The sequence below is a fragment of the Pongo abelii genome, chromosome 18 (genome assembly GCF_028885655.2).
Source record: "Pongo abelii isolate AG06213 chromosome 18, NHGRI_mPonAbe1-v2.0_pri, whole genome shotgun sequence".
NCBI classification, from domain to species: Eukaryota; Metazoa; Chordata; class Mammalia; order Primates; family Hominidae; genus Pongo; species Pongo abelii.
This window is the reverse complement of record NC_072003.2, coordinates 8,252,882-8,279,357: the sequence shown is the minus strand read 5'-3', so window position 1 is coordinate 8,279,357 and position 26,476 is coordinate 8,252,882. Positions and strand designations below refer to the sequence as shown.

Genomic DNA, 26,476 nt, shown 5'->3' with positions numbered 1-26,476 from the left:
TGTTTCTGTGGCTGACATGTCCTTGCATTCCTATCTCAGCTTACATATGAATCCCCAAGGTGTTCCCGAAAAATCCCATCCCCATAACAATTCAGCTGCCCTTTAGCACACCACTTTCTATATTTCAAAATCTCTGTATAGTGGATATTTTTTTCCAATAATTTCCTTCCTATGTATTAGTAGGCCCACTCAATTGTCAAATGTCTGTCTTCCTCCACTAGATTATAAGTACCATCCAATCAGGAAATGCATGTGTCCTTTTCATCATTATGTCTTAGACAGATTAGATAGTATGGTTCTCAAGAAATATTTGTTGAAGGAAATTGTTAAACATTCTATGATCAAATAAGGGCAGGAGGAAATGGGTAGGTATGCATGTGCATCTGTGTGCATGTGTTTCAGACAAATGGAACAGCACAGCACAAAGGTCTTTGAGCCTTACTGCAGTTCTCTCTTACTAGCAGAGCCTCCTTTCTTCTACTGATGCTAAATATTCCAAGTAGTTACTTTTCCCAGACTCCTCTGAAGTTAGGGCATAAGACCCAATTCAGGTTAACGAGGGCTATGGTCTGAATGTATATGTCCCCACAAATTCATATGGTGAAATCTAATATCCAACATGATAGTATTAAGAGCTAGGATTTTTAGAAGGTGATTACGTCATGAGGGCATGGCCCTCACAAATGGGATTAGTGCACTTTTTCCCATTAGTGCACTAAATGGGATTAGAGCACTTTTTCCCTTCCACCATGTGAGGACACGGTGCCAGGGCACCAGTTATTAGGCAGAAAGTCAGCCCTCACCGGACACTGAATCTGCTGATGCCTCTGATCTTAGAATTCCCAGCTTCCAGAATTGTGAGCAATGCATTCCCATTGTTGATACATTACCCAGGCTAAGGTATTTTGATGTAGCAGCCTGAGCAGACTAAGGCAGTCAAACTTTAAGGGAACTGCACTACCTGTCTTGCAACTGAGAAAAGACAAATCTAAGCATCAAATCACTACATTGAGAAAATGAAAGGACAGAAGTAGTCTAGGTGATGACGTTGTTGGGTCAGTGAAAGTACTCTGCCTTCTTATTCTGGAAATACTTTTTTTTTGGTTTTTCATAGGTTTTGATTTTGAGTGTTCTGTCGCCCAGGCTGGAATGCAGTGGCACCATCATAGCTCACTTCAGTCTTGAACTCCTAGGTTCAAATCATCCCCCTGCCTCAGCCTCCCAAGTAGCTGGAACTACAGGTGCATGCCACCATGCCCATCTAATTTTTTAAAATGGGGTCTTGCTATGCTACCCAGGCTTGTAAGGACTTTATATTATATAAAATAACATGTGTCCTTATTGTGTGACATTAATGGATGTGGGAAATCTATGACAGACTACTGAAAGAGTCTCAAGTGACACAACATTGCATACCCATCAGTTAGTATAATGGTTCACACATGGCTGACACTCAGAATTAGGGCCAGAACCAGGATGAGGCACACAACTGAAGGAGGCAGCAGAGAGCTCAGCAATCAAGATACATTACCTTATTTTTATTTATTTGAGACAGGTTCTGGCTCTGTCACCCAGGCTGGAGTGCAGTGGCACGATTTCATCTCACTGCAACCTCCGCCTTCCAGGCTCAAGCCATCCTCCCATCTCAGCCTCCCGAGTAGCTGAGACTACAGGCATGTACCATCATGCCCAACTAATTTTTTTTATGTTTTTAATTTTTTGTAGAGACGAGGTCTCACTTTGTTGCCCAGTGTGGTCTCAAACTCCCAAGCTCAATCGGTCCACCTACCTTGGCCTCCTGAAGTGCTGGGATTACAGGCATGAGCCACCGCACCCGGCCACCTTATTTGAATGCAATGTTCTACAAAATCACAATTAATCATTGTGAAATATGCATCATGAATAAAATATCCAAATTTTTAAGTTAAATATGGGATCACTGCATGACCCTGCCACCCTCAATTCACCCTAGTCCTGACCCTGCACTAAATAGGATTCGTTGAGTAATTGCCTAAGCACTTTTAAAATCCATAATCTCCAAGGTCTTCCCAAGAACTTCATTATCATTCTCACATAACAGGTAAAGGTACTGGGAATGTAGTGAGGAGTTAAGAGAAGTTAAGTTACCTATTTTGGGGAAAGACAGCTAAAAGTGGTGCGAATAACTTCACACGCAGTGCTCTTAACCAATGCATTAGGAGAAAGTCTCTCCTGTAAGTGGTCTTGACACCTCTCGGATGGGAACTGTATTAACTATAGGAGAAAAAAAGTGGGAGATTCTAACATTCTGACTTTGCTCAGATATCTTCCTTCCCTCAGAGTACACATCCTGAGCACCCACTAATCTGGTCATTGTGGGACTGGGAACTTTCCTCTAATGAGCTTATTATGTGAATCCTGACACAGAGGCAAGAGTCAAGAGTAGCCTTCAGCTGCCAGAAGACCTGCAGGTTTTGTTTAAAAAAAAAAAAAAAAAAAGAACCTGGATTAACACATTCTGAGCTAATGAAGGTAACCAGCCACTTTACAAGGTACTAGGCAAAGAGGAGGGAGATGAGGCCAGCTGCCATGAGAACAGGAGTTAGTATGTGTACTCGATGGGAGGCCGGCGCCTTGTGGGCTTCTTCGAGTCCTGTGGGATGGTGGCATGTTGTGTAAATGCAAACTGAAACTGACAGGATGGGAGGAATCCATCATCTACACCTTCACATCATTCTGAGATTTTCCCTGCCAGCCTTCCTCTTCTAAATCTTTCAGACTGCTCTCAGGAAATGGCTATGGGAGAACTCCAGCCAAAGCAGGGAGAAGCCTCAGTTTCTCGGTCAGGATAGCATCAGTCAGCATGCTTTTATTTCAGCTGCGTGAGATGAGACCAGGAAAAAAAGATAGTATTAAAATGCCTGATGAAGGAGGAAAAATAAGTGAAGAAAAAAGAAGGAAAAGAAATGAAATGTTTTCATTGTTTCCATTGCTGCTAATTTCACCTGGCTGCTTTTCAAATATCCTCTCTCCAAGTGACAGCTTGCCTGGGGACATTGCTGAGTTAAAGGCACCAACTAGAGAAAAGCCTGTCAGTCACTCTGAACTGAAAAGAGAACTAAAGGACACCCAGGGAGAGGGGGTTCCCACCCTGAGGCCGAGTGGAGCGGTGGTGTCTGTGCGGGGTTGCAAGCTCAGAGCCAAAGATCCATTCCAGTGGCTCTCTCATGCATCCCAGGGTCAGACCCAAGCACCTCCCGGTGCTGTGAGCCCGCATCGCTTCCTTACAAGAGCAGAGGCAGCACCTTCCCGCTGTCATCAGCAGAACTGCCAACCTCTCTGCCTGAGCGTTTTCATCCTTCCGGCACCCGGGGCAGCTGAACAGTTGGTGGGAGGAATTGGAGCAGTGATTTGGGGCATCTTTTTTCAGACTGACAACCCAATTCTTCAGGAAGTATGTCTGGTTGCTTCTAAACCCTCTCTCCTTACATTCTTAGTTTCAGGGCTTGGTCACCTGCTGCCTCCCACATATTCCCCAGGGTCCCACAGCTGCACGGGCAGATGGGCACAAACAATTAAAGAAGACCTATTTGACCAAGGACCTACTGTGTTCAATGTCTTGAACCAGGCCCTTAGAAGAGCAATATAATTACTGAACACATACTTCGCTGTTCAACAGCAATGTGTGCTTAGTACTGAGTGGCAGGGGAAACCAGAGAAGCCGATGAAATGTAAAGAGGTGTAGGAGAAACACATAAGCAGGTCAGTCTATTCAGCAAATTAAAGGGTTCCTGTTTTTCTTCTGAAATACGTCTATTCACTGCTCCCATCCTATCCACTGCTCCCATCATAATCCTAGCTCCAAATCTCATTACTTTTTGTAACTGGCTTCAAATGGCCTTCCCATGAGGCTTCAGCTCCCTCTAATCTCTTCCCTGCTCAAGGAACATGAGAGCCAACCCCACTGCTGGTAGACGGATGGATGTATAGACAGATTCATAGATAAATAATGGATGAATGGATAATGGATGATGAAATGATGAATGTACAGACAGATAGATGGTAGATGAATGTATAGACAAATAGATGATGGATGAATGGAGAGATGGATCGATGTATAGATAGAAAATGGATGTGTGAATGTACAAGCACATGGATAGATGATGAATGGATGAATGTGTAAATAGATGAGTAATGGATAAATGAATGTATAGACAAGTAGAATGATGGGTGGATGAATGTACAGATATATGGATAGAAGGAGGATGGATGCAAGTACAGATAAGCAGATAGGTACGTACAGAAATAAAAGATGGATGTATAAATAGATGATGGATGCATGTATATATAGGCAAATAGATAATAGGTAGGCCGATTGATGGATGGAGAGATGAATAGACAGATACATGGATAGATGGATGGATAGATAGATAGACAGATAGATAGATAGATAAATAGAGGCAGGCAAAGTTACAGTGACTTCTCATCACAAGTGTAATTTATATCAATTTCGCTTCACTTCAGCCCAGCTTGCACTATCTCATCCCTAACAGCAACATCATTCCACATCGCCTCTTGCTCTGTGACCCCATGTTCTCCAGTCCATTGGCCTTATTTTTAACTAATGTATCTTCCATTCTTTCTCAAAGACATTGCATAACTCGATCCATCTCTCTCAGTCTTCCCCTGTCCATCCCTCTTGCCACCTAATAAGCTACTGTGATCATGCTCTGTGGATGGGAGAATGAGCTCACCTCTCCACCTCGCCCAGGGACCTCTGTAAGACCCCCCAGGGCCATGTACCTTTCCTCCCAGCTGTCCTGCCATGACTTATTATTTCTTTCAAACTAGACTGTGTATGCTCTGAGAGCCAAAACTTGCTCTCCTTCACTCCCATTTTATCCTCAGTGCCTGCAGGAGTGCCCAGTCAAGGGGAGGCTCATTTTACACTCCTTGGCCCTGGATGTGGCACTGTGTGAGAAGTTGGGACAGAGAGGGGAAGGCAGTTGGCTCAGAAAGATAGGAAGCCTCTGGTAAGAGTGTAAATGTCTCCTTTTAGTGGATCCATGCTTTATGTGCTTTTTAGGCCCCCATTCTACAGTTGAGAATTCCGTGATAGAGTAAAAATCACTACCTTCAAAGTCCAGGTTCTTATTTCTAAGATAAGAAAACATATCTCCGATTTTCTATGATACGCTCCATTTTGAGCATTTACTCCCCATTCCAAAGCCCTAAGTGAATCCATTAAAAACCTGGCACTGGATCCCCTGATGCTAAATGCCGACTCTGCTACTATTTCCCTGCATTTCCTCGGGCAAACAACTTAATCCCCCCCATGCCTCAGTTTCCTCATCCCCATGGATGCGACAGCACCCATTTCAGTGCAGATTAAAAGAGTGACTAATGAACAGGACATAAGTGAGTACTTGCTATGGAGAAAGCACCCCAGGATAATAAACATGATTATTATCATTCCCATTTGGAGCCAATCACATCTACTTTTAAGTTCAGATAATATAGTCACTGGACTCATATTTTCCAGAATTCAGTGAAAACTGGATTTGTCAGACAGGCACGCTGGCTCATGCCTATCATCTCAGCACTTTGGGAAGCCAAGGTGGGGAGATCACTTGAGGTCCGGAGTTTGACACCAGCCTGGCCAACATGGTGAAACCCTGTCTCTACTAAAAATACAAAAATTAGCCAGGCATGCTGGCGCACGCCTGTAATCCCAGCTACTGGGGAGGTTCAGGAAGGAGAATCACTTGAACCTGGGAGGCTGCAGTGAGCTAAGATCATGCCACTGCACTGCAGCCTGGGCAACAGAGCAAGACTCCATCACACACGCAAACACACACACACATACACAAAAGAAAAGAAAATTGGATTTGTCTATGTTTGGTCATTCTAGTCCTGAACTCTCCATTTTTTACACCCAAATGAGTGAAAAGCAATGCTTTCCTTTTCATTAGTGATTTACACCACCCACCTCTCTCAGAATCTTCCACCACGGCAATCTGCAGCAGTAGAGTTGCCCTTGGCCCCGAGAACCACGGAGGCAGAGTCTAGATAAACTCACCTCATGCCCCAGGAAGAAGCTACATAAGACTCCCACCCCCAGACTCCAGGGAAGGAGGAGAGCCTAGAGATAGTAAAGAAACAATCATAATCATTTCCGCCATCATTTATGAAGCATGTAGGATAGGCCGCACTCGGCGCTAAGTGCCTGGCATCTGTTATCTCCTTTAATCCGAAGAGGTGGGGATTAGCCTGGCTTAAGTCAGGGAGGAGGTTAAGGAGTGACTTGCCCAGGGTCACACAGCAAGGAGCTGGGAGCAGGGATTTCAACCAGGTTCTTTCAGACAAAGGCCTTTCTTAGCTTTAAGCTTTTCAAACAGCCCTGCTGAGAAGTTCTTAAAGGCTCTGCAACAGGAACTGCCGGGACAGGTGCTTCCGGACCTCACCTCATCAGAGACACCCTTTGTGATTTCAGCTTTTGCAAATCCTGGGAAGGAAGGAATTTGTCAAAGTGTATTTTTTTTTTTCTTCAAACTAACTTTATTTTTTAGAGGAGTATTAGGTTCACAGAAAATTCAGCAAGTATACAGAGATTCCCCATATAACCTCACTGGACCCATACAGGCATAGCTTCACCCTTAACAAAACCCCCTACCAGAGGTGCAATTTGTTACAGTTGATAACCCTACATACACTGACATATCACAATCACCCAAAGAGCAGAGTTTCCATTAAAGTTCACAGTTGATGTTGTATATTGTGTGGGTTGAGACCAATATATAACGACACAGATCCACCATTATAGTGTCACATAGAGTATTTTCACTGCCCTAAAAATCCTCTATGCTGCCAGGCACAACAGCTCACGCCTATAATCCCACCACTTTGGGAGGCTGAGGCAGGCGGATTACCTGAGGTCAGGAGTTCGAGACCAGCCTGGCCAACAAGGTGAAACCCCATCTCTACTAAAAAACACAAAAATTAGCCAGGCATGGTGGCACATGCCTGCAATCTCACCTACTCGGGAGGCTGAGGCAGGAGAATCGCTTGATCCGGGAGGCAGAGGTTGCAGTGAGCTGAGAATGCACCACTGCACTCCAGCCTGGGTGACAGAGCAAGACTTCATGTTGAAAAAAGAAAATAAAAATAGATAAATAAATAAATCCGGGGCTGGGCGTGGTGTCTCACGCCTGTAATCCCAGCACTTTGGGAGACCGAGGCGGGCGGATCACAAGGTCAGGAGATCGACACCATCCTGCCTAACACGGCAAAACCCCATCTCTACTAAAAATACAAAAAATTAGCCGGGCGTGGTGGTAGGTGCCTGTAGCCCCAGCTACTCAGGAGGCTGAGGCAGGAGAATGACATGAACTCGGGAGGCGGAGCTTGCAGTAAGCCAAGATCGCGCCAATGCACTCCAGTCTGGGTGACAGAGCAAGACTCCATCTCAAAAATAATAATAATAATAATAAAATAAATAAATAAATCCTCTATGCTCTGCCTCTTCATCCCTCCCTCCCACATAACCCCTGGCACCCCTGGGTCTTTTTACTGTCCCCACAGTTTTGCCTTTCCAGGATGGCCTATAGTTGAAATCCTACAGAACACAGCCAAAATGTACATTTTACATTGCAAGCCAGTCGTTCACTCCTTTGCAAACAAATCAGATCCTCTAACATATATCTCATTACCGACCAGTGGTTCAGACAGCATGAGATAACTTATGTTGTCACCAACCATTTGGTAGAAGTCCAACAACACATTTTTATTTCAAGTGTGTGTGTGTGTGTGTGTGTGTGTTTAATTCTAAAAATAGAGCTGGGATTTCATTCCTATTATCTCAAAGCTGAGAACCCCACTTATTTTAAAACAACAACAACAACAACAAACAGTCATTGTTGAAAGACTCTAAGATGGGCTAGCTTTTTGCCAACACAAATGCTGCTTTTGATGCTCCCTCTTTACAGAAAATTATGGCATGAAGGACTTCAAAAAAATTAGGGGTGCTAGGCTTGGGTAGCAACTACCAGCCAGAACCCCAAGGAGTCCTGCACCCAGAGGTGGGTCTCAGACTTCCCCAGTACAGAAGGAGAGGGAAGGTGTGCCTGGAGCAATTGACTTGGGCAGTTCACACAGTGATTGTGTTTCAAATCCAAGGTTTACAGAGCTGATTCTTGGCTGGGAGTCAGCATTCTTTTTCTCCTTTGCCATGCAAACTGCTGAGCGATCTAAGCAAGATCCAACAACCCCACCCCAGGCCACCCAAATCACTCCATCCCAAGGCTCATTTTCTTTTCTTTTTTTCTCTTTTTCCATGAGACAGGGTCTCATTCTGTCGCCCAGGCTGGACTGCAGTGGCATGATCACAGCTCACTGCAGCCTCCATCTCCTGGGCTCAAGTGATCTTTCCACCTCAGCCTCCTAAGGTAGCTGGGGCCACACACACATGCCACTGCTCCTGACTAATTCTTTACTATTTGTAGAGGCAGACTTTTTCACTGTGTTGCTCAGGCTGGTCTCGAACTCCTGAGCTCAAGCAATCTACCTGCCTCGGCCTCCCAAATCTCTGGGATTATAGGTAGGCATGAGCTCCTGGCTCCAAGCCTCATGTTAACAGGTGAACTGAATGATCTCTAAGGTGCTTTTGACCTCTGAGCTTCTGAAGTAAAAAGAAAGGATGCCAGGGCCACACAGCGGCTATATTAATCCAGGCTGCATTATCGGGGGAAATGTAATTTATGTAACAGAAAAAGTTGCACAGGTTGTAGCGGGTTGAATTTATCTCCTAAAAAGATAAGTCCAACTCATAACCCTTGCTACCTATGAATGTGTAGGGTCTTTGCAGATGTCATTAAGCTAAGGATCTCAAGATGAGATTGTCCTGAATTTACGGTGGGCCAATGACTAGTCTCTTTGTAAGAGAAAGGAGAGGGAGGTTTGACACACACCTGGAAAAGAAGGCCATGTGCAAACAGGCAGAGTTGGAGTCATTCTGCCACAAACCAAGCAGGATTTGGAAGAAGAAAGGAGGGATTCTCCTATCAAGACTTCAAAGGAAATATGGTCCTGGATACAGCCTGATTTTTGGATTTCTGACCTTCAGAATCATGAAAGTGTCAGAGGCCTTCGAACCAGAGCAACTCCATCTTGAATAGGGGCTGTAAAATGAGGCTGAGCCCTACACTAGGCTGCATTCCCATGAGATTAGGCATTCTTAGTCACAGGATGAGACAGAAGGTCCACACAAGATACAGCTCATAAAGATGCAGCTGATAAAACAGGATGTGGGGAAGAAGCCAGGTAAAACCCACCAAAACCAAGATGGCAAGGAAAGTGACCTCTGGTTTGCTCTCACTGCTCATTATACATTAATTATAATGCATTAGCATGCTAAAGGACACTCTCACTAGTGCCACGACAATTTAAAAACGCCGTGCAATAATCAGAAGTTACCCTATATGGTCTAAAGGTGAGGGAGGAACCTCACCTCCAGAGGAAGTCCCCACCCCTTTCCCAGAAAACTCATAATTCACCCCTTGTTTAGTGTATAATCAAGAAATAACCATAAAAGTAGCCAACCAGCAGCCCTCAGAGCTGCTCTGCCTATGTGGTAGCCATTCGTTTGTTTCTTCACTCCTCTAATAAACTTGCTTTCACTTTACGGACTCGCTCCGGTTCTTTCTTCTGCAAGTTCTAAGAACCCTCCTTTGGGATCTTGATTGGGACCCCTTTCCGGTAACAAAAGGAACAATCTTTGTTGTTTTAAGTCACCAAGTTCATGGCTACTTCTTGTAGCAGCGCTGGGAAATTACTACAGTTTGAACACGGTCTGGAGTGGACCCAGGGACCCAGGGGCTCCACTTCCATGGCCAGGACTGTCTCCATTGCTTAGCTCTCCTCTCCTCTGGTGGGGTCTCCCCAGGTTCTGAGAAAATGGCCATCAGCAGCTCAGGGACATCCTATCAGCTTACTACCCTATGCATTTAATCTTTCTTTTTTCTTTCTTTCTTTTTGTTTGTGTGTGTGTGTGTGTGTGTGTGTGTGTGAGATGGAGTCTCCTCTATCGCCCAGGCTGGAATGCAGTGGCACGATATCGGCTCACTGCAACTCCCGCCTCCCAGGTTCAAGTGATTCTCCTGCCTCACCCTCCTGAGTAGCCGGACTATAGTTGCTGGCCACCATGCCCAGCTAATTTTTTTTTTTTTTTTTTTTTTTTGTATTTTCAGTAGAGATGGGGTTTCAACACATTGTCCAGGCTGGTCTCCTGACCTCAAGTGATCCACCCACCTTGGCCTTCCAAAGTATTGGGATTACAGGTGTGAGCCACTGCACCCGGCCCTCAGGCATTTAATCTCTTTAACTTTGCTTGGGTCATGTACCCAACCCTGGGCCAATCCCTACAGTCAGGGATGTGCTGATTGAAGAGGTCAGAGTCTGAGTTCTGCACCCTCTTGCAGTGGTGACAGGTGGAGACAGTACAGAGAGTGGGCCTGTCAGAGAGAGGAGATGCTGGTCCTGCCAGAATATGTCCTGTCTCCAGAACAGGGGAAGGAAGGAGAGAAGGCAGGAAGAAAGGCAGGTGGGGTCCTCCTCTGCAGAGTTTAGAAGGAGGTAAGAAGGGCACAGGGGAACAGATACAAGAAAGAGGTGACTCCTGAAGAGTCGTTCCCAGACCAAACCGAGGGTCAGGCTGCTTATTCTCATGGCCCAATAACAAGATGCACGAGAACTCGGAGAGAAGGGAGTTTATTCCTGTAACCGGGTACAGGGAGAAGGCCTGGGAGATATCACCAGACCAACTTAAAATTACAAAGTTTTCCAGAGCTTATATAGCTTCTAAGCTATATGTCTACATGTAAGTGTGCATTCATCTAAAGACATAAGTGATTAACTTCTCATCTATATCTAAGATCTGAGTCCTGAAGACCTTCCTCTGCAGCCTCAGTAAATTTACTTAATCTAAATGGGTTCAGGTGCTGGGGTGATTACCCTTATCTTGTCTCCTGCTAAATCATGAAGCTTTGGGGAGTTCCTTTAGAACCCCAATAAACTTGTTTGTTGAGGACTGGGGAGTTTCTTCACACCCCCAATACGCTTGTTTAATCCTAAATGGGTCCTGTTAAGAGTTCCTTCATTATCTTGTCATGTTTCAAGGCCTAGGAAAGGCCTAGGCAAAACTCTTGGGGTTTTTTTGTTACATTCCAGCCTTTGTTTATGGGCACTGGCTCTCTTGGCATTTATTAATTTATTTTTGAGATGGAGTCTCGCTCTTGTTGCCCAGGCTAGAGTGCAATGGCACAATCTCAGCTCACTGCAACGTCCGCCTCCTAGGTTCAAGTGATTCTCCTGTCTCAGCCTCCCGAATAGCTGGAATTACAGGTACCTGCCACCATACCTGGCTAATTTTTGTACTTTTGGTAGAAACGGGGTTTCACCGTGTTGGCCAGGCTGGTCTCGAACTCCTGACCTCAGGTGATCCGCCTACCTCAGCCTCCCAAAGTTTAGAGATTACAGATGTGAGCCACCACGCCCAGCCTCAGCTTTTAATATTTAATGTAACCACTCAGTCAGTGCTGGAACAGTTGTTACAGAGGCCTGCCTGTTCAGCCGTGAGGGAGACCTGGTCTGCCACAGACTCACTGAGACCTGGGTCCAAATGCACACAGAATTAGAGAGGGTTAAAAAAAAAAAAAAAAAAAAGACACTCCCTTGAGATCAGACCTAGAAACAAGATTTTATTCCAACTTCTGCCTCCATCCCTGCTGTGATAAGCTTGAAGTACAATTCTTAGAAATCCCACTAAACGACTTTCTGAAAATCCATTGAAATGTGACAGTTATCAGATGTATTGAAAACAATAGTTTCTGAGAGATTAAAAACAGAGAAAGTTTAATATGACTGCACTGCTCCCTCCTCATAAACATGGCTTCACAAAATCTGCCTGTCCCCTGAGCTTAGCAAGGAGAGGTACTTTTTAAGTACAATCTGAAACCGAGTGAGTATTTCACAGATGAAAAGGCCTGGGCTTTCCAATCCATTGTATTCTGAAAAAGTGGATTTTAATTTCTGAAAAGACAAAGCTGACAGAAAAAGAAAACGCATATCTTTATGCACTTAAGAACTATAATATTACTTAGATGGTGAAGTTTTATTCTGAAAAATGACTGTCAGTTATGATTAATATTCTCCTTATAATTAATTCAAAATCTTATTAAAATCAAACTTTTATAACTTTACATAGAACCATGCTGCCTATGTCAGGATAGAGAATACGCCTTGTCATTAATTTTACCTGTATCATTTCTCAGTTTTCAGAAAAAGGTAATAAAAGATACCTCCTTGAAAATCAGCAATGCCGGGCCACCCTCATCTCCATAATGACACAATTTCCAATTCACGCCTCATTTTCATTAATGTTTCTGCCCATAAATTTTTAAGCATATGATAAAAAATTTCTGAAGTGGCATAAAACTAACATGAAGAGGGAGTTCATTAGCATGTGACCCTAATTAGAAATTCCATATTAACTTCCCGTTTCTAGTTGTGCATAGCCAATAGCATCACATCCCTCCTCTGAGCGTGCGTTCCCATTGTTGAAAGGAAATATTCCATTTGGTTGTTTAATTCCTTGGCTTTATTTTTTAAAACAATCCATGTGTTTCCTCTGTTATGGAAAAAGTCAACAGATGATTGTATCACAGAACGCCTTTTGTGTCACAAATTATCCGGAGGAATTGTGAGAAGGTCCTTGCCCAATGCTTTATTAATGATACCCGATCATAAAAAGGGAGGGAAATATGCTGACACCATCTCTTTTCTAATGCTGGGTGATAAAAATGCTACTTCAGGATTCAGAAGGTTAAGTTCTAATGTGTATTTTGAATAGAGTGTGTTGGAATAATTGCCTCATAAAGCAAAGCATTGCCCAGCCTGCTAATGGCTGCATAGTGCAAGGCTCAGCAAAGACGGCCAAGCTTACTGGAAAAAATGCTGTGCCTCAACTTTCGTAGCCCTCCCACATTAAGTTAACTTTCCCCTCCCCTTGCTTCTCAAAAAACGTGTAAAATCCGGTCACCCATTTCTGCAGCTCAGAGAAGCCGCCGCCTTCAACATCCATTGGAGCTAGTCTCCAAAGATGGCCCCTCGATGAACCACTCTTCCTGGTATTCTCACCCCTGAGTAGTCCCTTCCCACACTGTGCGGGAGCTGGTCCTGTGTAACCAAGAGAATATGCTGGAAGTGATGCTGTGTGACCTCTCGGGCTAGGTCAGAGACGTCCTGCATGGAAAAGGGAGGGGCCGTTTAAGGGCTCTGACTAATCTGCAACTGTCATGCTAGGAGGAAGCCCAGGCTAACCACACAGAGAGGCTGTGTGAAAAGAGAGATGCCTGGCTCTCCCTGAGGTATCCCAGCCCAACAGTCAGAGATGTTTGAACCAGAGTAACTCCATCTTCAATAGGGGCTGGGTAAAATAAGGCTGAGACCTGCTGGGCTGTTTTCCCATGAGGTTAAGGCATTCTAAGTCATGAGATGAGACAGAACGTTGGCACAAGATACGGGTCATAAAGACCTTGCTGATAAAATACGTTGCAGTAAAGATGCCAAAACCCACCAAAACCAAGACGGTGATGAGAGTCACCTCTGATCGTCCTTACTGCTACACTCCCCCCAGCACCATGACAGTTTATAAATGCCATGGCAATGTCAGGAAGTTACCCTATATGGTCTAACAAGGGGAGGCATGAATAATCCACCCCTTGTTTAGCATATCATCAAGAAATAACCGGCTGGGTGGGGTGGCTCACGCCTGTAATCCCAGCACTTTGGGAGGCCGAGACGGGTGGATCACGAAGTCAGGAGATCGAGACCATCCTGGCTAACACAGTGATACCCCATCTCTACTAAAGATACAAAAAATCAGCCTGGTGCGGTGGCGGGTGCCTGTAGTCCCAGCTACTCGGGAGGCTGAGGCAGGAGAATGGCGTGAACTCGGGAGGCGGAGCTTGCAGTGAGCCGAGATCACACCACTGCACTCCAGCCTGGGTGACAGAGCAGGACTCCATCTCAAAAAACAAAAAAAAAAAGAAAAAGAAAAGAAATAACCATAAAAATGGGCAACCAGCAACACTTGGGCTGCTCTGCCTATGGAATATGCCTATGCTTTTATTTCTTTACTTTCTTAATAACCTTGCTTTCACTTTACTCTGCAGACTTGCCCTGAATTCTTTCTTGTGTGAGATCCAAGAACTCTCTCTTGGGGTCTGGATCGGGACCCCTTCCTGGTAACACAACTAGCCCAGATGCCAGACAAATGAGGAAAGAAGTCACCTTGAATACCCAGCCCATCCAAATCCTTGGATAGCTCCAGCCCCAGCTGCTCTCTGTCTGCAACCACATGAGATACCCCAAGCGATATCTACCCATCTGTGCCTGGTCAAACCACAAGACCATTGAAGATGATATTAAATTGTTTTCTAAAGTCATTAAGCTGAGCAAATGCCTTTGATATGATGCAATAGATAACTGGAGCAACACCAGCCACAAATAGCAGGCAGAAGAAGGGAAGACGGGCCGTGGATTTGTACCACTCACTCCTCTGTCTCCCACACCTGACCAAAGGTAAGAGGCACAATTGCCCCCACTGGCCCTTAGGCTTCAATTCTCCTTCCCCACTCCATGTTTACTCTGAAATTACAATCTTCAATACCATCTCTCTGAGAAACAGTTGACGAAGCCCAGCATGTAGCTTACTCTTGACAAATGCAAGTATTCACTGGAAGACAACGGAGCCTGCTCATTCCCCTTGAGTCCAGTCTTGACACTGAAGAACTCCAGCAGCAAAAGACTTTGGGGAATAATTAACGTGGGAGATGACGAATGGGGATTCCCTAGCAAGACTCTCTAAAAACTCTCTTCAACCAGCTCTTTGAGCCTGACTTTTCAGAGCGAAGTCCTTCTCCTCTGCCTCTCTGCACGATCTCCTGTGTGGTACTCCCATCTCCATTCTCACCCTTCCTCATTCCATCTTTTCCCAGACTTAGCAATCTGTCCAGGTCCCATTTACAACTCCAGCCTCTGTGGCCCTCACTCAGATAAGCAAAACAAAGGGAAGGTAACTCACTAAAGGGAAGATAACTCGCTTAATCAAAAATGAGTCCTCACCCTCATTACAAAAAGTGATGGAGGCCGGGCCTGGTGGCTCACATCTGTAATCCCAGCACTTTGGGAGGCCAAGGTGGTCGGATCACCTGCGGACAAGAGTTTGAGACCAGCCTGACCAACATGGTGAAACCCCATCTCTACTAAAATTACAAAAAATTAGCTGAGCATGGTGGCATGCATCTATAATCCTAGCAAATCAGGAGGCTGAGGCAGGAGAATCACTTGAGAATCACGGAAGTGGAGGTTACAGTGAGCCAAAATAGCGCCACTGCACTCCAGCCTTAGAGAACAAGAGCGAAACTCCCTCTCAAAAATAAATGAAAAAATAAATAAATAAAGTGGTGGTGTAGGAAAAGATGGCAAATACTATTAATTTTCTCTCTTATTGCTGTCACATGAGCAATACAATGCACCAGCATATAAAACCAATATTACACTAAGATGTTCGCAGAGAAGAGTAAAACTGCCCTTTGAAGAAAGCAAGCAATTAACTAATTTAATTCCATGAGATTCACATTTTGCCTGAATGTGATCATTTTAAGTACTTCTAACCAGTGGAACACAGAACAACGTTCTCATAAAATTAACCACTAAGTCCAGAATACAGAGGTGTTGAGTGTGTGTATGTGCACGTGTGTGTGTGTATGCACGCATGCATATGTGGGGAAGGATTAAAGGTGAAAGAGAAAAAAATTATTGATAACTTACTTAATCGTATGCTAGGGAGTTCTCGATTAAATTTCTTTTCTTGTTTTTTGTTTTTTCTTCCCAGACAAGGTCTCACTCTGTTGCCCAGGCAGAAGTACAGTGGTGCCATCTCAGTTCACTGAAACATCTGACACCCAGGCTCAACTGATCCTCCTGCCTCAACCTCGCGAGTAGCTGGGACTACAGGCATAACTTACCATGCGCAGCTAATTTTTTGTGCTTTTTTTTTTTTTTTTTTTTTTTTTGTAGAGATGGCGTTTCCCAGTGTTGCCCAGGCTTGTCTTGAACTCTCGGGCTCAAGCAATCCTCCTGCCTCAGCCTCCCAAAGTACTCCGATTATAGGCATGAGCCACCACACCCAGCCTTCATATTAAATTTGATGCCTAAAGTAGCCTAATAAGGTTAGAATAATTAGCTTTCTTTATTTGAGGACACATGAATTGACAGAAAAAAGGCAACTTGCCCAAGGTTATAAAGTTGCTAATCCACAGAAATGAGGTTCGAACCCTTCTACCTGCCTCCAAAGTGGGTGCTCAAGTCAGGTGATGATTTAAGATCCTCTGGAGGGCATGTTCTCTGGCGCTCAGCTCCGCACCTATGGGTAGACTTGGGCAGCTGCACTTAAGAGAGCCCCTAAATGAAATGGCCTGATATTGGGGAACTGCCCTAGAAAAATCATGCCTCTTTTTGCCTCAGTTTCTCCATCTACATAATGAGGAGGATCTAGGATCATAATTAATATAGCATTGGGGTGGACAACAAGTGAGGACAGATGGCATGTATTTCATCCCAACTACCCCCTTTTTATTAAAACAAATGTTTCAACAAAATTATGTTTTAAACTGAGTTTTGTTCCTGCTTGACAATTTATAGTCGTGTAGTTTTAAAAATGCCAATCATTAAATGCAAACGAGGGACACATCTATGCATGCCAGAACTACTAATGGATGGAAGACCGTTATTGTAACTATAAATCAACTCCTCAGACCTTAAAATGCCATAAATAAGCAAGGCTCACTGTCAAAATTGGCGAGATGACCAGAATCACTACCCTGATTTATTACATAGCACCTTCAAAATCAACACCCCGTTGATTCGCCACTTTCTTTTTACATAAAATATGTGAGTAACTTTTTGACATCAAAATAAATCATAACCACTAGATCTAAACTATAACTTCCAATACACCTGCAAAGGTGACTGACACCTTAGGTGTTGTCTGTTTCACTGTATTACAGCCTCGTTGACAGAGAAGTTCTCTCTCTTGCCATCTGAGGGGTATATGCACTTGGCTCAATACCTTGTCTTGACATGTGCGTAAGACCTATCGGATATGTAAAACTGTAAACACTTGTAAATAAGAGGTTACTCCTCTGTCATGAAAGAGATGCAATTAGCAACAACAACCAAAAAAATTTATGTCAACAACTGGCTTTGGCCGCCAATGGGCAAAGAGAGATTCAATTCAGCTATCCAACAGTTATTTTTCTCTGTTGTATTAGTTGCAAACTAGTTTGAAATCTTGATCTTCAAAGACAAGCCTGTAAAATGCACCAACACCCATTATGTATATAAAATATGTATATTTATATGTATGTATGTGTAAATACCGTGTGCATGTGAGACTGGGCACAGTGGCTCATGCCCATAATCCCAGTATTTTGGGAGGCTGAGATGAGTGGATCACTTGAAGTCTGCAGTTTGAGACCACACTAGCCAACATGGCGAAACCCCATCTCTACTAAAAATACAAAAAATTAGCCGGGTGTGGTGACACACCCCTGTAATCCCAGCTACTCTGGAGGCTGAAGCAGAAGAATCGCTTGAACCCAGGAGGTGGAGGTTGCGGTGAGCTGAGACTGCGCCACTGTACCCAGCATTGGCGACAAAGCAAGACTCTATCTCAAAAAACAACAATAACAACAACAACAAAAGCATGTACGTAGGGAACAGTGTGATCTCTATGTTATTAAGTTGTGCTGGTGAAAGAGGCTCCATAAATCTTCTGTTTCAGAGTAGTTCTGCCTTATTTCTCTATATATGTTTGAACTTAAGGTTTTATTTGATTAAAGAGTACCGTAGGTAACAGGTCTGAGAGCACCGGACACATATCCAGCTTAGCAAAATGTAAGGGAATGATCATGGTTATTTTTCCTCCAGTTGAAAGAGGTGTATATACACCTAAGTTCTACTCAGTCAGAGACCTTCAAGCCTTTTTTGTTTTTGTATTTGTGGCTTGGTTTTGCCACCTGCAATACAGAAATAATAATACTTAATATACATTGCCAGGTGAGGTAAAGATATATAGTTCAACCAACAATAATTTTTTTTTTTTCTTTTTGAGACAGAGTTTTGCTCTGTCCCCCAGGCTGGAGTGTGATGGCGCAATCGGCTCACTGCAACCTCCACCACCTGGGTTCAAGCCCTTCTCCTGCCTCAGCCTCCCCAATAGCTGGGATTACAGGCATGCACCACCACGCCCAGCTAATTTTTGTATTTTAGTAGAGACGGGATTTCACCATGTTGGCCAGGCTGGTCTCGAACTCCTGACCTCGTGATCCACCCGCTTCTGATTCCCAAAGTGCTGGGCTGACAGGTGTGAGCCACCGGGCCCGGCCCCACCAAGGATAATTTTTTTTAGTTTCTTTTTCTTTTCTTTTTTTGGAGGGAGGAGGGAGACAGTCTTGCTCTGTTGCCCAGGCTGTAGTCCAGTGGCATGATCATGGCTCACTGCAGCCTTGACCTCCCAGGCTCAAGCGATTCTCCCACCTCAGCCTCCCAGGTACGTGGGACTACAGGCGTGCATGACCACAGCTGCTGGTTTTTTGTAGAGACAGGGTCTTAATATGTGGCCCAGGCTGGTCTCAAACTCCTGGGCTCAAGCAATCCTCCTGCCTTGGCCTCACAAAGTGCTGAGATTACAGGTGTGAACCACCATGCCCAACCTAGTTTAGTTTCTAATAGGTCTAAGTTAACTACTTTGTCAAAACTGGGGCTATACTTTTTTGCACACACAAGAGCTTTACCTTTAAGGTTGTTCTTTTACAACCAGAAATCTACAGAAACGTAGCAGGGAAAGGTCCTACTCTTTTTCTTTCATCTTAGTGATAGCAGTGAAGGATTCCCTCTCTCAGAGTGCCACATTGAGCCTTCACAACGACTATGTGCTCTGCACAGCACATGTGGGGAAATATTAAATGAAGGAACAAAGCAATTGTTTTCAGAAAGATAAAGGTACGTGCATCTGATCAACCATGTATGAGAAACCACTTTTTATCAACAGTGGCCACAATTATCTTTCCTGTTAATATGCTTTTTGGCAATGTTGCCGTGCCCCCATAAAGAGGTCAGGTGTTCGAGACCAGCCTGACCAATATGGTGAAACCCTGAACCTACTAAATATACAAAAATTAGCTGGGCATGGTGGTGCACGCCTGTAATCCCAGCTACTCAGTAGGCTGAGGCAGGAGAATCGCTTGAACCCAGGAGGTGGAGGTTGCAGTGAATCTGGATCATGCCACTGCACTGCAGTCTGGGTGAAAGAGCGAGACTCCTGGGTGAAAGAGCGAGACTCCATCTCAGAAAAGAAAAAAAAAAAAAAGAGAGAAGTGTGGAGTCTCTCCTTGAACCTGGGTGGACATTTGTGTGTGACTCATTGAATCCATGAGGCAAAAGTGATACTATACTTACGAAGGCTGACTACCCTGAAATCACCATGAGAAAAGACCACGTGGAGAGATGAGGACAAGGTGCAAGGAGAGAAAGAGAGATCTTAGTAGTCCCCAATATTCCTGCTCCTACTGTATGAGTCTTCCCAGCCCAGACTTATGAGTGAAAAACCACCCCAGACTCAGCCACTGTGTAACTATATAAAAGCTCCTGATTAAGTGAGCTGACTCCATTATGAGATTCTTAAGTAAAATAAATACACGTTATTGTTTTAAGCCATTATACTAGGGTGATTTATTAGGTAGGAAGAGTTAGCCAGAATACCCTCAGATAATAATGACAATGACTCCAGTATCCAGCCTACAGGCAGCTGAAACTGACCCCTCAGAAAGGTGGGTGACTCTATTACGTTTCTTTCACTCACAAGCCTTTTCTCAACTGGTTAAGAAAAAAAAGTTAGGCAGGGTGTGTTGGCTCACACCTGTAATCCCAGCACTTTGGGCAGCTGATGCTGGAGGAATCGTTGAGTCCAGGAGTTTAAGACCAGCCTGGGCAACATAGGGAGTCCCTGTCTCTACAAAAAATAAGATAAAATTGCTGGGCATGGTGATATGTGCCCGTAGTCCCACCTACTCGAGAGGCTGAGGTGGGAGGATCGCTGGAGCCTAGGAGTTTGAGGCTGCAGTGAGCTGTGATCATGCCACTGCACTCCAGCCTGAGAAACAGAGCAAGATCCTATGCAAAAAAAAAAAAAAAAAAAAAAAAAAATGAGAGAAAGAGAGAAAGAGAGTGAAAGGAAACAGAAAGAAAGAAAGAGAGAGACGAAAACAGAGAAAGAAAGAAAAAAAGAAAGAGCTGAGGAAGGTAATGTAGTCCTTTAGCATCTGTTGTGATAGAGCATTCTGCCACAATATTAAGCGAAAGTCACCTAGCCATATTACATGGCCCCAAATCTCCTCCCTTTCCCAGCACTGTTCTCCTAAGCAACTCTTTTTTCATTCTTCAACTCAGCCTGAACCTCACCTCTTTCTGCATCCTTAAGAGAGATTTAGAGCTTCCACAGAAGGCACACAGCACCTGGATATATATTGTGTTATCTTAATGCTATGGAAATAAGTCTCCTAACTCACATTCATTTCTAAGCCTGGAAATAATTGCCAAATGCAATTTCTATTTGTTCAGCCTCAATCCAATTCAGGTCATCAAACATTTATCAAACATCTACTCTGTGCGAGGCACTAGGATACCAAACTGCTGAATCATTACCCTGTTCTCAGTGCATGCTGGTATAGTCGGTAGTGGGTGGTGGGTGGACAGAGGGACAGGGGTCCACACAAGTAACTGTGATTCTATGGGATAAAGCAATGGGTGGGTACATGAGGCTGTGAGATGCAGAGGGGAGCGTGGTTCTGCAAAGACAAAGAATGTGCTGGCCGGACATGGTGGCTCATGCCTGTAATCCCAGCACTTTGGGAGGCTGAGGCAGTTGGATCACTTGAGGTCAGGAGTTCGAGACCAGCCTGGCCAACATGGTGAAACCCCACGGCTACTTTAAAAAAAAAAAATATTAGGTCCGCGTAGTGGCGCATGCCTATAATCCCAGCTACTCGGGAGGCTGAGGCAGGAGAATCACTTGAACCCGGGAGGCAGAGGTCGTAGTGAGCCGATATCACACCACTGCACTCCAGCCTGGGCAACAGAGCGAGACTCTGTACCAAAAAAAAAAAAAAAAAAACTTGTACTCAGGAAAGGAGCTACCTAAGCAGAGGATGAAGACAGTTTTAAAGGGAGAACTGTTCAGCAACAGAGGGGCTTGGAATTGCATTCTGTCCAGGTGAAGAGATGTTCTGCTCATAGACAAAAAAAAATTCAGAAGAAAATAAACAATTCCCAGAACCGAACTGAGTCCCTTCAAAATTCCTAGCTGAAGTCTTAACTCCTAACGTGACTATATGTGGAGGTAGGACCTAGAAGGAGGTAATTAAGGTCAAAGGAGGTCATGAGGTTGGGGCTTTAATCCAATTTGACTGCCGTTTTTTAGAAAAAGAGAAAGACATATCCAAGACGCATGTAGGCACAGAAAAAAGGCCAAGTGAGGACACAACCCGAAGACGGTCATCAGTAAACCAGGGAGAGAGGCCTGAGAAGAAACACACCCTGCCAACGCTCCGAATTTAGATTTCCAGCCTCCAGAAGGGTAAGAAAATAAATCTGTGTTGCTTACGCCACCCAGCCTGGGGTACTTTGTTACGGTGCCCCTAGCCAGTTAATATACCATGGAACGAGTAAAAGCCATCAACAAAGCCTGTTTTACTGAAGGGAAGGAACAAAAGGTGAGCGAAGATTGAAAACTAACTGGTACATGTCTTTCTTCTCCCTTTATGGGTTTGTTTTGTGAAATTGAGCCTGTCTCTTGATGAAGGTGCTTCTTACAGGCTTGTTTCTATATCCTGGAATTTACCTTTTGTAGCTTTTATTCTAGACGTTAGACTTTTCGGGGGGCGGGGGAAGGCATCAGTTACATATCCCTATCCATGTTTTAAAAAAAATCAATAATTACATTTCAGAGGATAAAGGAACCTTGACAGTAGCTTTGTCCTTACTCTCCCTTTTACAAATGACATTCCATAGAGTCGAATTTCTTTTCTTAATCGAGAATCCCTTCCTTTGAGAAACTGTCTCAAACTATCCCATTCCATAGCAACCCAACTCGTCCACACAACGTGGGATTGTATAACCCACTCTCCCTTCCTCATTGACAGTCAGAGGATGCTGTCCCTCTAGTCACTGTAATCGGTTTATAGACGGACAGAAGACTGATGCCACAAATCGAATCACCTCTTTAGGATTCATGCTACAATTATCAGAAAAGACACTTCCTCTTCTGGATTGTATGGGCATTTTTTGTTGAATGGAGTAGTGAACATTTCAAAACATAGTCAAATGATGGAGGAGGGAGTTTCTGATAAGACTGACACAACGCCAGGCATGGTGGCTCATGCCTGTAATCCCAGCACTTTGGGAGGCCAAGGCGGGCAGATCATTTGAAGTCAGCAGTTCAAGATGAGTATGGCCAACATGGTAAAACCTTGTCTCTACTAAAAATCAAAAATTAGCTGGGCATGGTGGTGGGCACCTCTAGTCCAACATACTTGGGAGGCTGAGGCAGGAGAATCACTTGAACCCAGGAGGCGGAGGTTGTAGTGAGCCGAGATAAATTGCACTCCAGCCTGGGCAACAGAGTAAAACTCAGCCTCAAATAAAAAAAAAAAAAAGAAAAAAAGGAAGAAAGAAAAAGACATGTAGCAGAAAGATGTTACAGTTTGTTTCCATTACCTGGCTTTATTTTGTTTGTTTTAAATTAAAATTTTTATTTTATGTTTTTGAGATATGGTCTCATAATATTGCCCAGGCTGGTCTTGAATGCCTCAGCTCAAGCCATCCTCCCACCTCAGCCTCTCAAAGTGATGGGATTACAGGTATGAGCCACCATGCCTGGCTGAAAAGGCATGTTTGTATTTTGTATTGTTTTCCACTCCTTCTCAAACCGCAGAAGAAAATGAGAAAATGTAGGCCAGGCCATGGTGGCTGATGCTTGTAATCCCAACGCTTTGGGAGGTGAAGGCAGCTGGACTGCTTGAGGTCAGGAGTTTGAGACCAACCTGTCCAACATGATGAGAGCCTGCCTCTATTTAAAAGAAATACAAAAATTAGCTGGCATGGTGACTTGAGCCTGTAATCCCAGCTACTTCGGGGACTGAGGCAGGAGAAATGCTTGAACCCGTGAGGTGGACCTTGCAATGAGCCAAGATTGCACCACTGCACTGCAGCTTGAGCAACAGAGCAAGACTCCATCTCCAAAAAACCAAAAAGAGCATGAGAAAATGTAATCAGATGAATAGCTAAAAAAGAAAGCCACCTAAGTAAACGTTTATAAACAGATTTCAGGAAACTGAGGCTCAGAGAAGTCATATAGCTTTCCCAAGGAGATAATGATAGAACAGAACTTAAATCCATTCTGTCTGGCTCCAGGAACAGTTTTCCTTCTACACAAGGCAGGAGGCAGCAAGCTGCAAAGAAGGGCAACAGGAACCCAAATCCATTCATGTTTCAGGAGGATTTCTCTCATTTCACATCTCTTTTTCACTCTATTTCAGTGTGTTCCTACATCCTTCCCAAGAACATATGTTCTCAGCCGGTTGAAATACGGCCAGTTGAAGCCAGTCTCCATTCTCCCATCTGTTCCTTCTCTTAGGAAACCAGGGAGAGCGATTAAGATGCAAAAGGCTCAGGCACCCAGGTGTCTTCATAACGTTATCTCTTAAAGACTGTTAAATCACACCCTACCCGTGGGAAGGTGACCTTACTCCAAAATCAAGGTGAAAAACAGAAAAATAAGAGCTTCTGACTCATCATTTTGGCCAATCCCTAAAAGACAGCCATAAACTGCATCCTTCACCTAAAGGGTTGCAATCACAGCCAGTGATTTATTGGACCTTGAACATGGGCTAGGTTATGTGCTAAGACTTTAACAGACCTTATCTCATTAAATCCTCTTAACTATTCTCTGAGACAGCACAGACCTTCTCTCAATTACAGATGAGGAGCCTGAGGCAAGGAGAGAGGTGAAGTGACTTGCTCAAGGCAACATAGCTAGGAAACCGGTCAGGCTGGGATTCAAATACACATTCAAATGGCTCCCAAACCTAAAGCCAAATAACAACGTTTGAAAGGTTTCTGGGCTGGATGTGGTGACTCATACCTATAATCCCAGCACTTGGGGAGGCCAAGGCAGGAGGATGGCTTGAGGTTCAGAAACTGGAGACCAGCCTTGGGAAATACAGTGAGACCTTGTCTCGGCAAAAAATTTTAAAAGTAATTAGTTGGGCAGAGTGGAGTGAGTCTGTAGTCCTAGCTACTTGGGAGACTGGGGCAGGAGGATCACTTGAGCCCAGGAGTTGGAGATTGCAGTGAACTGTGATCTCACTACCGCACTCCAGCCTGGGGGACTGAGTCACACCATGAACCCTGCTACCTTCCCCCTCAAAAAAAGGAAAAAAAGGTTCTTGGAGAACAGGTTTTAAATGCAAGAAGCTTTTATGAAAGAAAGTTCTTAGAAAACACCCGTAGGGATGGGAGACATAAAACAAGGAGGAGAAAGCAGGCTATGCAGAAAGCCCGTTAACAACCCAGTTACCACAGCGGGTAACAGCTTATTTTCATCACAGAACTCAGGCAATAAGCATAGAGCTTGCTTTATGGCACAGATAAGCAATATAGGCCCAGCACAGGGCCAGCTGGCCAGACCTGGCCCACTGACTATTTTTGTAAATAAAGTTTTATTGGAACACAGCCACACCCATATGTTATTGTCTATGGCTGTTGTTGTACTACAAGGATGTAGTGGAGAAGTTATCACAGAGACCACATGGCACCCAAATCCTAAAATTTTGTCTGTATCTGGTCCTTCACTGAAAACACTTGCCAACCTCTAATCTTGAGTTATCCCACTTGAGAGGCAAGGAAAACTGGGTTATTTATAAAGGAAATCCTGAGTTACTCATTGAAGGTTGCTGGGGAAAGGGTGCTTTAATTCCCTCATGTTTCCAATGAAGCATCTGTGTAGGCAAAGGGGGCTCCAGAGGCTCCAGAAAGACCTCAGGCCAAAAGACACCTGTGGAAATTGAGCCAGAATGCCTTGAAATGGTAAATGCCCCCGGGGGATTAGGGTTAGCACCAGCAGATTCCTTTTTTGTGGGGGATGACAGTCTTGCTCTGTCACCCAGTGGGGAGTGCAGTGATTTGATCTCGGCACACTGCAACCTCTGCTTCCTGGGTTCAGGCGATTCTTCCGTCTTGGCCTCCGAAGTAGCTGGGATTACAGGTGCCTGCCACCACACTTAGCTAATTTGTATGTTTTTAGTAGAGACAGGTTTTCGCCATATTGGCCAGGCTGGTCTTGAACTCCTGACCTCAGGTAATCCATCCACCTCTGCCTCCCAAAGTGCTGGGATTACAGGCGTGAGCCACTGAGTCTGACCAGCACCAGCAGATTCTGGTACAAAAATAAACATCAAAGATGCAAACTGGTGGCCCATGAGTCACAGATTTGGCTTTATATGGTCATGTAGTGTTTTCCAAAAATGAGAATTAGATTTCCCATTTTTTTTAAAAGAATCAAAATATCCATGTTTTCTTTAAAATGATAAAATCTGGCACCATTGGATCTACATTCCTGTATGGCCATCTAGAAATGGCACAGGTTGTTCAGACCAGCAATCGGCCATGTTTGACTGATAACATTAACTGCCTGGCCCTAGGTAAGCATCTGCGTTTGAAACCCCTGGTGTACATATTATCACCATCGTAATAGGCTAACAGAGGTTACGTGACTTGCCCAAGGACACGTGAAGATTAAGTGGCTGAGCTGGAACTTTGCTGCCAATTTGCTTTCCTAAGCAGTCTGAGGTCACAGCCCTTTTTTCCCCATACTCTCATCCCTATGTACTGTGCCTCTACCTCTGCATGACCCCAGCAAAGGGATGCTGGGTGCAGAGCTGGCCCCTGCTCTGTCTTCACAAAGCCTGCATAATGCATTAGAACACGGGATTCAGAATGTTAAGATAAGAATAAGAGCTGCTAAAAGTCACGACCCTTTTCACCCAGGAGGAGCAAAGAGTACTCCATACAGCAGTCAGCCACTTTTCAGACTGCCTTCATCCTTACAGCCAGAATAACTGAGAGCTGCAAATTCATAGCTACCCAGGAATCAGCCATCACCAATCAACTGGAGTTGCTAACTGGATTCTGACAAATCATACCCAAAACCCTCCAGTCCTCAGGTTATCCTCTAGTTGGCATAGATGAGATACACCCATATGAGGGTACTATGGCAACAGGAGTTTATCCATGTATGTCAAGGGGCAGAAAGGTTGCCCAG

General features: G+C 44.4%; 1 protein-coding gene across 30 annotated transcripts in view; it reads right to left on the bottom strand.

The window, feature by feature from the left end:
* Positions 1 to 26,476, bottom strand: part of RBFOX1 (RNA binding fox-1 homolog 1) — a 2,503,848-nt gene that overhangs the window by 744,327 nt on the left and 1,733,045 nt on the right.